The following is a 15,656-nucleotide window of genomic DNA, read 5'->3' as shown; positions in this document are numbered from 1 at the left end:
TCCCTTATGGGAAAAACGTATCTGATTTGACATAGGGCAAACAATTTATACATACTTACCTGTGGCTGAAACTTATCAAGACCAAACAGCGGCAAGTATAATAAAATTAAAAGTTGGAATGTTTTAATTTTTATTCGGTCAAGTACATCTTACGTTTAAATCTCTTTAATGCTTATTTTTCAGTACGCGATAATGCATGCCTTTTTCGTAGCCCAGGTAAAGTTTTCTTTATATTTACATAATGTAGTCCCGCTGAAAGATCTTGCGGTCTAAAGATTTATGTTCACAGGAATTTTGTACTCTTTTCAAGAAATCTGGTGAGTTGAAAAGTTTTTAGAATTAAACAGTGCTTTTATATTTGAAGATGCTCAAACCTATAAAGCGGATTAGTTGAAGATATTTGTACGAGATTATAAGTTTTCTAGAAACTTTTTTTTAAAACCTTAATTCATTTTAATTACTTAGTCATAAGCCTTCCTTGCCTGATAATAGTAATTGTTTTGGAAGATATTAAACTACTATGATGTGGATATAAAATAAATATATATTATATAGTATATAAATTGCATTTTCTTGTAATAATATTAACCAAATCTCAAACCAAAAACAATCAACTAATGTCTAGTTTAAAACTAACCATGACCCGTTGGGTAATGTGATTTAAGATGTAATATATCAGCATATTTTATTTATTGATTGTTTTTGAAGTAGAGGCTCTTGGGCCATAGGGTTAAAGTGCACAGGTGCTCATTAAAGATTTTAGGTGGCGCCTGGTAGATAGTGTGGTGACCCCAAAGCTAGTGTTTACCTCGCCCAACGAATAAGTATAGTAATACAGCGAGGAAATGCTGCCACAAGGATTAAAGTTTTTAATTTTGTTTTAGTTTTTTATCCATTTCAATGATTATTATTACTTAATTAAGAATATTGTAAATACTGTATATTTATGTGTTTGAATTTAATATGTCACTAGTTAATGCTATCGTGACTTAGATAATCTGCTACATCCAGTCGAAAAGGTATTAAGAAAGCCACAAAAGTAATTACGCTGGCTGATTTAACGACATAGCGAACAAGTTTTCAGATTGCAAACAATTGATTGATTATAAACAATTAAAATATGTTGTTTTTATTAAAAATAATAATTACTTTGTAAATTTTAAAAATTAATGCAATTCTTTGGGTACGGTTAAATTAAGAAAATCTAAGAATATTACAAAATGCCAACGTGTGTCGCTAAAAGCTGGAGCGATTCTCGGGCCCTAATGAACGTGTGCAAAATTTATAACACTTTTGACATATTTCTCAGAATAAATTGGGTAGGTGCTAATCTAATACAGTTTTCTCTCTTGGAATTTTTAATGGTCTCTTCGTCTAATTAATAAATTTTTAAATAAGCATAGTAGTTATAAATTAAATCCTACTTTCGACGCTGGCAAGTAAGCTCTGGTGAAAATAAGGAATTCAGTGCCATCTATGGTTAATAAAATGCAAAAATCGTTTTTCGGAAATGTACGCTTTTGTCAACCCTGTTTTTGAAGTGAAACTTCTTTAGAATCGTTGTGATTTCAAACCGGGTGCAACGGAAAAGCGACAGTAAAAAGAGACAGAAACATTAATTCATATGATTTAACGTGGGAGAAAATGAGATAGATAAACTTCTTTAGAATCGTCGTGATTTCAAACCGGATGCAGCGGTAAAGAGAGACAGAAACATCAATTCATAAGATTTAACGTGGGAGAAAATGAGATAGGAGGCATTATACAGCCTCTCTTTACTGCCGCTTTTTCATTTGATCGAATTTCAAACTTTCGCTGTTTTAGTTTTTGCCAAATTAAAGATTTATATTAAACTTATAAATTAAAATGTATCATTAAAATATACTGTTTTTAAAGAACACACACATTTAGATAGTGGAAAATGATTAATTTATATTTGATTAATTATAAAAACTTTGTTTTTGAAGGTTTCACTTCTACCATGTGTGAATTGCACATATTATGTTTTTTTGTGTTCATAAGATTGTTAGAAGAATGCTCATTTGTAATATCATCAAAGTACATCACCATGACTTTTCCTTTTTTTCATTCTTCATTTCGATTGATACTGATATTTGTATGTGCTCTAAATGAATGTCATGTTTGCCTCTAAGTGCTTGTCACATTAAAAATTGTATTTTGTGTTTGTTTTTACCAATGTATCAGTGTGCGGAGCGTTGGCAAACTTTATAAATAAAAAAAATTCTGCCAAAGTCACAAGTCAAATGCCTATGTGATTTTGCTTGATCCAGCAAGTAAAGCATGTCAGGCTACCTTTCTCGGCCTCGAGATTTGACAAAATCCGCATTTAAAGCACGATTTATCGACGTTTCATTTATTTGTATACCTTACTTCATTACTATTTTATGAATTGTTCTCCCGTCATTCCCCTACGGAGCTGCGCCATACGTATTTCAGTCGTCAATATTCGATTCTACTTATTGTTTGTGCACTTGAGCCGTGTGTTTGACCTTGATAATTTTATACTGTATTTATTTATTTATTTATTTACACTTCGTTGCTAAAGAAATACAAATAACACAAAATATATAAATTACAAGGGATGCAACGGGCGGCCTTATCGCTAACAAGCGATCTCTTCCAGGCAACCCTAGTAAGAATAGAAATAAATATAAAAAAATGATGGGTACAAGAAGTGCAGAAGTTATATAAAAAACAAAATAAATTTATACTAAAATATAGAACCTTAATCTATTAGTAGCTATATATATTATAATAACAAACTAAAACTAAAAAGCTAATCTTACAAATTCAAGAAAATAGAGAATTACATTAACAAAACGAACAGGAGATGCAAGAATTACACAGGTCACGATTCAGACACTCTTTACGGCCCTAGGTATATGATGACGAATACCTACTAGATTTTATTTAAAATCATTTTTGAGGACTATTTTCCATCAGGCCGCAGGTATAAAAGAGGACGTCGAGATAAGGATAGGAAGGAAATGCTTAGGTGGTTTGGCCATGTAGAAAGAATGAATGAGAAGCAGCTCACGAGTAGAAAATACAAGGAAATCGTCGATGTATCCGTAGTAGGCCTTGTCGTACTTATCTGGCCTAAGCAGAACATATTAGAGAAGGGAAATATCAAAAGTACGCATAATAGACGAATATGTATGGTGATTGTCATGAAAGTGAATGAAGCGAAAGCGTTATTTCAGGACCGTAGTAAGTGGAGGTCAGTGACCTATGATTACCCTTTCAAGAAAATGGCGTGTTTTTTTTTAATTTTACATAATCATCCATAGAGGTGATATAGATACCTTATTATAAGCTTCCGTTAATATTCATTGTCACGCATCTCTTTTTTCCTTTCTTATCGTTGATAATTCCAAAGCAGCCTTAATTTACCAGTGCCCTGTGGCCAGATAGGAAGTTCTTGATCTACGAGCTTACTGATAGATAATCATGAGTGAATTGTAATAATCTAATTAAATAACATCGTAACTTGGTTTTAAAGAGACACAAAAAGAAACAAAAATTTACATGAATCTTATATATAAAATTCTTGTGTCACGAGGTTAGTAACCGAACTCCTCCGAAACGGCTCGACCGATTCTCATGAAATTTTGTGTGCGTATTGAGTAGGTCTGAGAATCGAACAACATCTATTTTTAATCCCCCTAAATGTTAAGGGTGGTCCACCCCTAATTTTTTTAATTTATTTTTTAGACAAAAATTTTCGTTTTTATTTTTTTACGGTACACCATACAAAAATACTTTTCACCCCTCTACAATTATCCCTTATTTTTTTTTTTTGTTAATTATAAACTTTTATTTTTTGGCACAAAAACATGGCAAAACAACGTTTGCCGGGTCAGCTAGTATTTTTATAAAATTACTTCATTCAATTAATTTATTTCATGTGAAAAAATCCGTTAACAGCTTACTCAATTGAAACAGCGAAATTCAAATTGGTTCCTAGAATATTTTTTAATATTCAGTCATAATTTTTTTAAACTATATCGTATCATCTATATTTGTATGAGGTTTATGGAGAATATTAAATATTGCAACTTGCAGCACGTACTTATTGTAATTTATTTTTAATTTGTATAAGTTATGAAAATATGTACCTTTATGTGATGGATTATACGGTTGTTGTATCAAATAATTATCATAAATTGTATGTAACATATAAACTAGTATATAAGTCGTTTCCTCCCACCCAATAATTTTTTAACTAAAGTGTTTACACGAACAAATTCTTTAAACAGAACTTGGACAATGAACAAAATTATTGCTTTAATCGAAGATATTGTTTTAATAGAAATTTAAGTACAATGAAAATTTATGCACTATGAGATGCGACCAACTATTCAAAATTCGAGCGTACTCCTCCACTAAAATTGGGTGTCTATGGGCTGCGATGACTGCCCCTTTTGGGCGTCCGGCAGGCTCGTTTGCCCCCTTTTTAATATATAAAAAAAAATTGAAGCTAGTATTATAGCTAGTAGTATTACTATCTTGAAACATTTTCTTTAATCATTCATAATTCGTAAACCATGTTCTTACTCCAATTTATAAAACAAATTTCAAATTATATTTATTAATTTAATCCAGATTAGCTATCAAAAGTTTATTTACATGATTCGCTAAGTGTCGTAAATTAAATTGTGAATTTCTCCCAAACTCATTATACATTTAAAAGTTTCCCGACTTCGAGTCACCTGAGCTTATATTAGAGGACTTCTATTTAGAAAACTATAACTTGGTTTGTCGACAGCACCGCATTTGTTATTTATTAGATCACGTCTTTGTTCCTTATTTTCTGTTTTACGAGTCTGGACATATTTGTTACCAAGCTATAGCTCCAAACTAAAAATTTAAAGATCGTCTCACAAGGGTTCAAGTTAAATTAAATTCTAAAGTTGCGACTTACTTTATTTGTTCTCGAAACAGTTGTAAACATTTTTAAGTTTTATTTTAATTCTATATAAAAGTTTTGTTGTGTGTTATTTTAGTTTTCTTTTGCAGACGTTGTCTAAAGAAAATGGAGTCTACTATTTATTTCACAGATAAAGCCGCGCAGATTGTCATAAAAAAAGTATTAGTCATAATTTGCACCGTCTTTAACTATTTTTTAAAAACGTTTTTCAGTGCATGATTCCTAATACAAAATATTCTAGCAGTTTGTTTTAGAAACTTTAAATATAAATGTCATCTTTATTAGTATTGTATCATCCCATGAAAATTTCCTCATGTGAATTTACTATTGTACTAGTGCCAGATGTAATTAATTCTAATTTCTATGGGAACAAATAAAACCACCGTTTCTAAAATAGGTGATGGATTACACAGAAAGATAATAAACTTGACAATAAAGGATAATTATCGATTATCAATTCCAGTTAGAGGTTGGGGGCGCCACTGGATTACTATCGTAGAATAACCACACGTTTAGCTTTTTAAAAATTAAAATTTTCTTTTGAACAATGCAACCATTCCATCAGTATTTTCTTATGACGTTGTCACGTTCAACTAACGTCAGTAAACCGACTTAACAGACAACCGTTTTTTTTAATTAAATTATATGATACGTATCTATTCACTTCGTTCTAAGATAATATTATCATTAGTAATTACGCAACGCAGAGCGCTAGTATGGCGTACCGGCCGAGACAACGTAGAATTGTGCTACATGTCATTTGATTTATTGTAATGAGCTAGCTAAAACGACCGAGACATAATTATATTGCTTATTGGAATTTACTAAGCAGTACAAACTAAAATCACATTCTCCTTTACTATCTACCTAATAATAAATAAAAAATCCACCCGGTCCCATGTTCAACCATATCTTTTTATCAAATAATATATATGTATATATATTAGGGTGGTCCTTATTTTTCGACTTTTGAATTATCCTCAGGGCACTTTTACCCTTATTTGATTATATACCTCTAAATATGAAATACGTGTTTTTTTGCCTTGTTTCTGTTAACATTTAGATGTCGCTACCAGTTGTCAAAATTTTTAGAAATGAAATAAATTTATTAAATTTAAATATTGAACTTTATTTACAGTAAATTAGCTTCCAGTATCTGTAGTAGTAGTAGATATCTCTAAATTGATTGACAGTCAACCAAACAACATATACTTTGAAAAGTGAAGGCTGTGATCCATCAGAATTTAATGTTAATAGATCCTAGTATTAGTCGGCAGCGTGACAAAAATCGCAAAGCTGTTGCAGTCGCTCTTTATTACACTTTATTCGTCATTAACAATTCCTTGGGATGATAAACTAATAGAATATATTACTAGACACGGCACCATAGATCGGATGCCAAATTTGGTATCTGGCAGGGTATGCAGTTGATCAACATAACCAAATTACGTGGTGCCCCGCGAAATTAAAGAAAAAAAAGTTCTTATGAATAAGGACCACCCTAATATATATACTACCAACTAAAAAAACAGTATTGCAGAAGCTTAACCGTTCGACGTTATCATGATTCAAGACCAATGGGAATTACTGGACTAAACTAATTCCATTCGGTGCCCCAATCCGATTTTATCAGTAACTGATTGAAATACTGTTTCCCTTTAACACATTTAAAATTTATTTTTATTTATTAAATTCTCACTAAAGAAAATTAAATCGTAAGTAATATATATCGTACTACAACCATTTACTTACATCTAGGCGTCATTTCTATGTGTTCCGTGATAATAGACAACTACGTGAACGACCTGTGCCTGACACACTAGGACATTTTAGGTCGGAGGCATGACAATTTGTTTCACCGTACGAGCATGCATTGAATGAGCACATAGACAAAAAGTCCATTGGTGCCCAGCCGGGGATCGAACCTTCGACCTCAGATATGAGAGTCGCACGCTGTAGTTTTTAAGACAGAATTTTCAAGTCAAGCCTCTCACATAGCGAACACAAATGTATTCCCCATCCATCCATCCATTTGGTGGATTATTTGATTTAAACAACACAAAGAAGAATGGAGAGAGGTTACCTCGGCATAAGGCAAGCAGACAAAATTAGAAATACAGAAAACTGAAAAAGAAAGATCGCTGATGTACAAACTTTGATTGAATTTGTGGCGGGGGAAAGGCTAGAGATACCAAAAGTCGGAAAACTGTGGAATGCCTTATTTTAATTAATTATTTACTATTTACATGTATTTATATTTTATAAAACAAATAAAGCTATATTATTATTATTATTTTTGCCCTATATTCCATTACTTACGACCGTTATATATTTCAGTTTTATCTTACCGCAGTTACAACAAAATAACTGGCAATATAAAATCTAATAAAATGAATCGTATAAACTGAATTTCTCTAAACGATTTACGTGATTTATTAGATCCAAGAGTAATGAATTGTCGAGAACTGCAATCAATATTTCTTGTTCTAACTGGTTCTAAAATGTTTTTAGGAAATTGATCTGCAACTAGGTAGAAGCTTAGCCTTTCTTTTTAATATTTTATATCAAACCTCAATCACTTTTGGACCGTGGCTGATAACATAAGATTACCTTGGTTTTAATTTTTATTATTATATATTTAATTTTTCGATTGTTGCGATAAGATAATAAAAACGAATTCAAACAATACTCCGCCCTTCATTTACAACATAGCTAGACCTAAATCTCACATGTACTTTATTTTAATAAAAAAACAGTATTTTCAATTCCAATTACGTTAAAAGCTTATAATAGTTATTCTGGAATACGCTTATTCTTATTAATAATATAAGCTTAGCTTATTTAGCAAATTAATTTTATTAATTTAATAATTAATTTAACTCATACCAACTACAAGTGACATATTAATATCGTTCGTTTGTTAACACCACGTTTCAATGTACGGATATTTCTATAGACTTATGTTTCTCGCGGAAGACATCCATAACTCTCATCTTTTTGGGACGGATATCCGACAAGACCGTAGTATTGCGATAGCAGGCGCAGCCGCTTTTCATGCTCAGTAGGTGGCACAAAGAAAAAAATAAGTCTGAGTGAGCGGTCATAAAGTTAAATAGATAGAGAACAATCTCCATATTTTTAAAATAAATACACCTTTGTTCTATTATCAAACTATCAAACAACACTTTCAGTGTTTATTAAAAACTTACAACTTTAATTCTACATTTCGTGTTAGAGTTTACGGGATCCTCCTTTGAGAATAGAAGAACGTTCGGAATGATTCCAGCTAATGCTGGTTTCGTGTTCAAAGTTTTCTAATGATACATTAGGTTGCAAAAATTTATTAAAAAGAACAAACTCTATTTATAAAGAAAGTTTTTAAATGGGTATTTTCTATAAAAACTGCTATTCTGAATATTATATTTATCCTTTTGTTACATAATGTAGCTGAAGATTATAAAGATTAAAAATATAAAATATATGAGATGTATGATATAGTCGTTATCGTCAGAGTTATTACTTTATCACAAAATGTTTATTAAAGACATTTTTATGACACATATCTTATTAAACATAATATTTACGACTTTATAACAGTAGATGTCGGTCCATGCCTACTTCAAAAGCATTTTCAAATTAATTTTACATCAGTGATTCGATTCGATCGTGATTTTGCGCTATGGATATTCTTAATACACTTTTTAACCACATTCCGCGATAGCCTAAACAAATCAAGGCTTAATTAGCGGAACTGACTTTTTGCATGGTTAGTGCTGATGTGAGGAACATAAAATAAAGCAAGAATACGAGTCTGGTAGGTAGGAATAAGGAAGGGCAACTATTCTAGAAGGGACCAGCAATTAATTTTATTTGAGATGATGTCATGTAGTAGCAATAGATCATATTGTTTTCGTCGAGATTCTAAAGTATTAATTTTAAAATGTGCACACGCGTCTTTATAGGTATTAAACTTATTGTAGGTCTTATATGAGATACATTTTATATTTTTTCTTTGTGTGCAGAGTAACTAGGTGACCAAACCGAGCAGCCATATTCGAGAATACCTCGATATGTATGTATAGAAGCACTTTCATACAGTCAACATCATTAAATTTCTTAAAAAGCCAATAAAATGTTTACGAATACAAATATTGATATTTGGAGTTTACTACTTAAAAAATAATTGATTCAGAAAACTTTTAACATTTTAAATAACAACAATATCCTGATGGTTATAGCAAATAAGCCTGAATGTGCTGTTTTGAGACACTGGGTTCATATACATGCCCATGTGCCGGGTGTCTCAAATCAACGTAGACTAATGAATTAAATGTTTTTAATAATTTTACTAATATAGTTATAAGTGTTATAAGTTTTACTATACTGAAAACTGGATATATGATGTATGGAGAATATGGGCTTGTTGATTGGTCTGAAATAAATGATTTTATTTTTATTTTTTTATTTTAAATTCATTTGAAATGACGTATTGTCACTTTGAAGGGTGTAAAACAGTTAAGTAATTAGATTAAATCCAACGAAACAAGGCTGTTCACTGATCAAAGCCGTGTAATCCCAGATCGGGTGTACTTTGATTTCGACTACGCCAATTATTTTCGTTATCTTGGGTACAACTAATTGCAATATTTGTTTACAATACAAGCCTTTGAATTTAACCTAATTATTACTTTATTTATTTTTGAATTAGTAAAATAAAAACAGCTGATGATTCTTTATATAAAATATCAATTAAAAATGTATATATGATAACTAATTAAAAAGAATCTGAAATCTGAAAAATACCTGAAGCTGAGTTTTATCATCGGGCGTTGAGGCAGACGTCCCGTTTACCTCAACCATTGTCGTTCCACAACTGAGGGTTTTTTTCCACTTTGTGTAACCAGGTGCCTACCGATGTATGTCCAAACCAATATAGCTAGTGGTAATGATTGAATCTAATCATGAAGCCACAGGGACTGTGCAGGACTAATAACAAAGTTCTGTGAGGAAATACGCAAATAGTGGCGCAAACTCGATAACTTTGGTTTGTTTCACTAAGGTGACATAGCCGCGCACAAGTCCAGATTTCCGATCGTTGTATACTTGAGTTAATGGTCTATTCTGTGCTTAACGTGTTGATTTCGTTGGTGTACATGTTTTTATGCTTATCCATAAGTTTCTCGTAATTAAAAGCCAAATTAAGATTAAAATCATTTTTTTCTTCGGTCGCACTCTTCATTTCAGAAGGTCATGTATTAAAATCATATATTATAATATCTTTAATTAAGGACCATTCCAAGTTTCATCAAAATCGGTTCAATCGTTTTAGAGATATTGGTATTCACGATACGTAGAAGTCCGATTCTTTAAAATAATTTTTCGGAATAATAAGTCAATAATACTCAAATCTGAATTATTATATAATAAACGCTTTTTAAACCTAGGTTACGTTAAATGGCATTACGTGGTAGAACAGTTTATTTGTGGTCTTCTGATACGTAGACAAAATGTTGGTTAAGAACGTGGCGTCAGGTGCCTAAGTAATAAATGTTCCCAAAATTACTAAGACAAACCCCGGTATCAAATCCTACGTTCCTATTATTAAAGAACTTCTTTTTTTACAAATTTTATTACGTATATAATTAGTGCATTTTACTACCAACTAAAAACTAAAATTGGCCAACGAGCGGGCGGCTGGTGGTCACCTAAAGTAACCACCACCCATCACCCTTCCTTGCATTTTTTTTTAATGGAATCTCGCTGTTGGCCCTAAGGGCCTTTACAGCTCAGCACAGGCTGTTTTGGCGAGCTTAACTCAGCCTGAAAGAGTGGGGTTCCCGCGACTCGCACAAGGGCGTCTCCTGTGAGACTCGAACCTCGGCGTGGGCCGTCGCGGGGGGTCAATCGCCTGAAGGCAGGACGGAAGCTCACTGGAGTAAGCGAAGTACGAAGTAAAGGTCCTCGCCTTCCCCGGTGAAGGCGGTTTTTTACCCTACTCTGTTGTTTATTATTTCTGGCAGCGCGGGCGGTTTTTAATTTGTTGTTTGCTATTGTGATTGGATCATTCCGATCCGTAAGTATGTGTTAGGGCTTCCTGAGAGCCTTTTTAGTCGGGAACGGGCCTTGCTTGTAAGAGCATTGGCGGTCTTTAGTACCGTCCTATTGATTCAAAGTCAACAAGATGAAACGGACGGAATTTCAGAGCCCGTCTCTTGGTTGGCTTTATTCCCGTCCCTTGATTTAAACATAAAAATAATGTCACTTTTACATTACAATTATCCCGCATACTTAGCTTTATCTATCAAAGCCATTTAGATAAAATATTGCATTAACATTAATTATTTTAACATTTGAATTCATTCGTCATACAACGTCATGGTACGTAATCAACGCGACAATACTATTACCAACATAATTACTGAAAATTGTTCGCTAATGATTCGCACCTACATGTCAAATGTGAATTTAATCATACCTGAATTATATATACGCAAGTTCTAATAGACAAGCATTCATAGATATGGAAGGATTACTGCTAAATTCATTTTCATAATTGTGAATTCAATTGCGCCTACTATTCAACGTATGCGAGAGAATAGATTAATTTCAGCTTGTTTAGTCTTATTATTATTAAAGATGTGCTGATGATTTTAATATGGATTTCCCTTTAATATAATAGTCTGCTGATGATATTGTTTCGTTCTAATTCTCTTACTGGTTTATTTGTTTGTTTTAGCTAATAGAGCACATGAAAATAATACATAATTAAATGTTTAGATTTCAATTGTACTTGTGTAGAGGCGTAAGAAGTTATAGTTCTTTGACGTAACAAGATAAAAATCTTATCAAAACTAACTATAGAAAAAAGGTATTAAATACATTGAAAGTATTATCTAAGTCTAAAACGCATTACATAGTTATTTAAAGTTAATTTAAATATCACTAACAAAAGTTTTCCCTAACGCGCCAAAAGAAGTATAACTATTAAAAACACTTGAAATGTTAACCATATTTACAGACCTTTGTAAAGAAAGTTTGTATATTATTCAATAATAATTTTAATACATTTTTTTTATTATAAACTTAAAAAAACTTGCAGTTAATTTCAAAGCCACAGCTCCCCGTTTCACATTACTGAAATCTTGGCAGGTAGACAAGAAGTTTTGCTTTGATGTGAACCAACTAGAGTTACTGCGTCAAACTTCGACGCAACACAAATTGCCTTCGACAGCGTTGATCATTTACTGCTAAGCGCAGTCAGTAATTATAGCTTTAGCCCAGTAAATCGTATTTCAAAGGATTTGTGTACAGCCTCACAGAATCAATGCATGTTAAACTCACTAACCTAGTCACTGACTATGAAAATTCAAATGTTGGTAAATCACAGAAAATATCTCTGAAATGACAGCTACCTATTTTGAAACAGTAAAATTAATATACGCCTTGTATTTAAGAGTATAAATATGTAATCGAATCGATATTTAAAATATGCTAGAGTATTCATCATTGATAATGAGTATGATTTTGATATGACTAATTTAATCATTTGTAATTTTTAATAATAAATACACCGAGTTGACATATATATTCACAACGTGTTTGGACATGCTGGCCCCTTCCCTTCCACATAGAACCAACAACAGAGCTGGTGTGGCATGTGAATGGTCTGAAAAGGATAAAACATGCAAATACAGGGATATGCTCCGAATATGATTTTCCCATTCGGTGTCGAGACCCTTGGTCCGTAGGGCCCTAACGCTATACCTAAGGTTTTTTAAGGAAATAGCTAAAAGGTGAGTCGACATCACAGGACATAGAACTGGCAGCTACCTCGGACAAAGATTAGTCTTGATATTAAAAGGGTGAACGCTGCCAGTATTTCTTTTTATAGAACAGGGGGCAAACGGGCAGGTGGCTCACCTGATGTTAAGTCATACTGCCGCCCATGGACACTCTCAATGCCAGAGGGCTCGCGAGTGATCATCGTGATCAGGTGAGCCACCTGCCCGTTTGCCCTCTGTTCTATAAAAAAAATATTTTTAATGTTTTTAGTTTTAGATTCAAATAATGTTATTTTGACGTTGCTTGATTAAAGATGTATTAAGATAATATTTAGTTCATGGTTGAATAAATATTTATTATAATTCCACAACTCCATGAGGGCTTCATTTACTTACCTTAGCTTATATATGAATAATATGTAAGATAATAGGGTTATGATAGCTAAGGAATCAATAATGCAATTCTCCACTTCTAACCACGACTGTACAAACTAGCTACAATATTTTCATTATTATATATTGTAGTTATTTCATAGAAATATAAGAAAAAGATGCATACAATGTATAGCGATCTTTAAAAGATCTAAGTTTTAGTAAAAACTTATTAAATAATCTCGCCTCAGGCTTTTCCGATTACTTCTTATGTACTTCTTATGTTATATTGAAACTAAACTCACAGAGTTTTTTTTCAGCGTGCGACTCTCATATCTGAGGTCATAGGTTCGATCCCCGGCTGTGCACCAATGTACTTTCTTTCTATGTGCGCATTTAACATTTGCTCGAAGGGTGAAGGAAAACATCGTGATAAAACCGACATATCGTAGACCCAAAAAATCGACGGCGTGTGTCAGGCACTGGAGGCTGATCACCGACTTGCCTATGAGATTTAAAAAATGAAACAGATTCAGAAATCTGAGGCCAGGACCTGAAGAGGTTGTAGCGCCATTGATTTATTTTTTATTAAAATAAGTGTCTTCATATTAGTTATATATTATATAGATTGTAAACAGGCTTAATGAAGCCGAACTTTAATGGATTACAGCTACGGAACAAATATATTGTTATACGTTCCGTTAAATTGGCAGACATTATTTACAATTAACTACCAGCCTGTCCTTTATCCCACTGCCCTACGCACATTCTTACTATGCTTCAAGGTGGCGATTACATTGTGTTTTTATAACCATTAACGTTCTAGTTTAGATCAGGACAGTTGACATTTAACATAAAATAATATATTTCAAAATAAAACGCACACTTTAGTTCACTTAAACTTGCAATGCATTTACGAGCTTTCTGGAAGTGAGTCTCCTCTTAACATGAGCTCGGCTGGGCCTCCTTTTCGGTTGCCATCTTTTCCGTAAATTTGATGAATGGTTTTTGGTAGTTGAAGATTGTGACTTCATGATACATGCAAATTTAATGTAAATTACGGTACTTCAAAATATATTTTAAGTAAACTTATTACTCAAACACCAGTACTTAATCTTTGTGTACTATTAAATTTCTGAATGCTTAATCAACAGAAATCTCGGAAGATCGTAGAATAAGAAATTGACGATGTCAGGCCAAAGGTATTTTGTCTCTAAAGAAAATTTGTCAATAAAAGAGAAAAGTATCCGAACCAGGCTCACAAATATCACATGTTCCTGTTATGTATTTTAGCAAATTACTTCTTTGTTAACATAGCAATCCATTTCGAGGTTTGCGCACCAGAACTTTGTTTAAAATATATTTTTAATTTTATATGGTCATTACAAAACCGCGTTAAAAAGCTCTAGAACAAATATAGAAACATAATTTATTTCTAGTACAATTACAGTAAATCTCGTCTATGTAGAAAAACTTTTACGAAAAAGCTCCATCCTAAACCATATATTCAAAGCTTACAGGAAAGTATCAGTGTGTCAATTTTTCACACATATCACGTCGTATATCGCATTTCTTGCGGCTTTGTGATCTTCATCCGTATCAATCAAGAGAGGAACACATCTTTTTGTTAGCTTTTATTGTTACAATATCGTAAACATGGCTCAACCTTATTGCATATTTACATCTGCGTCATAATATATAAATAAGAAGTTGTACCACAAAATTTTTTGCAAATATAACTATAAATGCGGCGACAGATTCTTAAGCCTTAGACCACTATTTATTAAACTATATTATTGGATATAAACTTTAATGAATAGTTGCGATCGTTTTTTATGGGCCGTCGGCAATTTATAGCTAGCTCCCTTTAAGTCAAGTGTCGTCTACTAAGTACTTCCGAAAGTCGGCATATATTATGTTGCCGGACTTTACTAAAACTTTTTTTTTTATCAATATTTTCTAGATAATTCCCCGACTATGTAGGTACTATGGTATTGGTAACTCGGATGATAAAACACTGCTATCTATATCTTTTAACTAATTTTGTAGGACTTTGACAGCAAGATCCTAAAAAGATGCCTCTTAATTTAATGCTGAACATTCATTTACTAATACTTCTAATACTAGACTATACGATTTTCAATAGCCAGCTCACCAGACATATTCTCGTATCGACTCTCTCTTCTTCGGGATAAACCAAAATTTAGTTAACCCTTTGTGCGTATACACCCACCTTCAGGGTGATGAAGACAGACTGGGATGACAAAGTCTAGAAATCCACTTTGTTTTTCTAGTTCTTATCATTATTTTGTTAGCTTCAATTATTTTATATGTTAAAAGCTCTTTGGGTTGGAATTTATAATGGGCCAGATGTTAAATTTTATGTGTTTTTTAAATAGTCTGTTAAAAAATTCACATAATATATACTATATGGGTATGACTATAAAGATTTTAAATGTACTTACTATCATTAAATTTTATTGCTAAAAATAAGAAGACTGACAACTAAAAAAAAATTAATCAAAACAAAGAGCTTTTCTTATTTATAGCCC

The sequence above is a fragment of the Pieris rapae genome, chromosome 7, assembly GCF_905147795.1.
Source record: "Pieris rapae chromosome 7, ilPieRapa1.1, whole genome shotgun sequence".
Classification (NCBI taxonomy): Eukaryota; Metazoa; Arthropoda; class Insecta; order Lepidoptera; family Pieridae; genus Pieris; species Pieris rapae.
Note: the sequence above shows the minus strand (reverse complement) of the source record.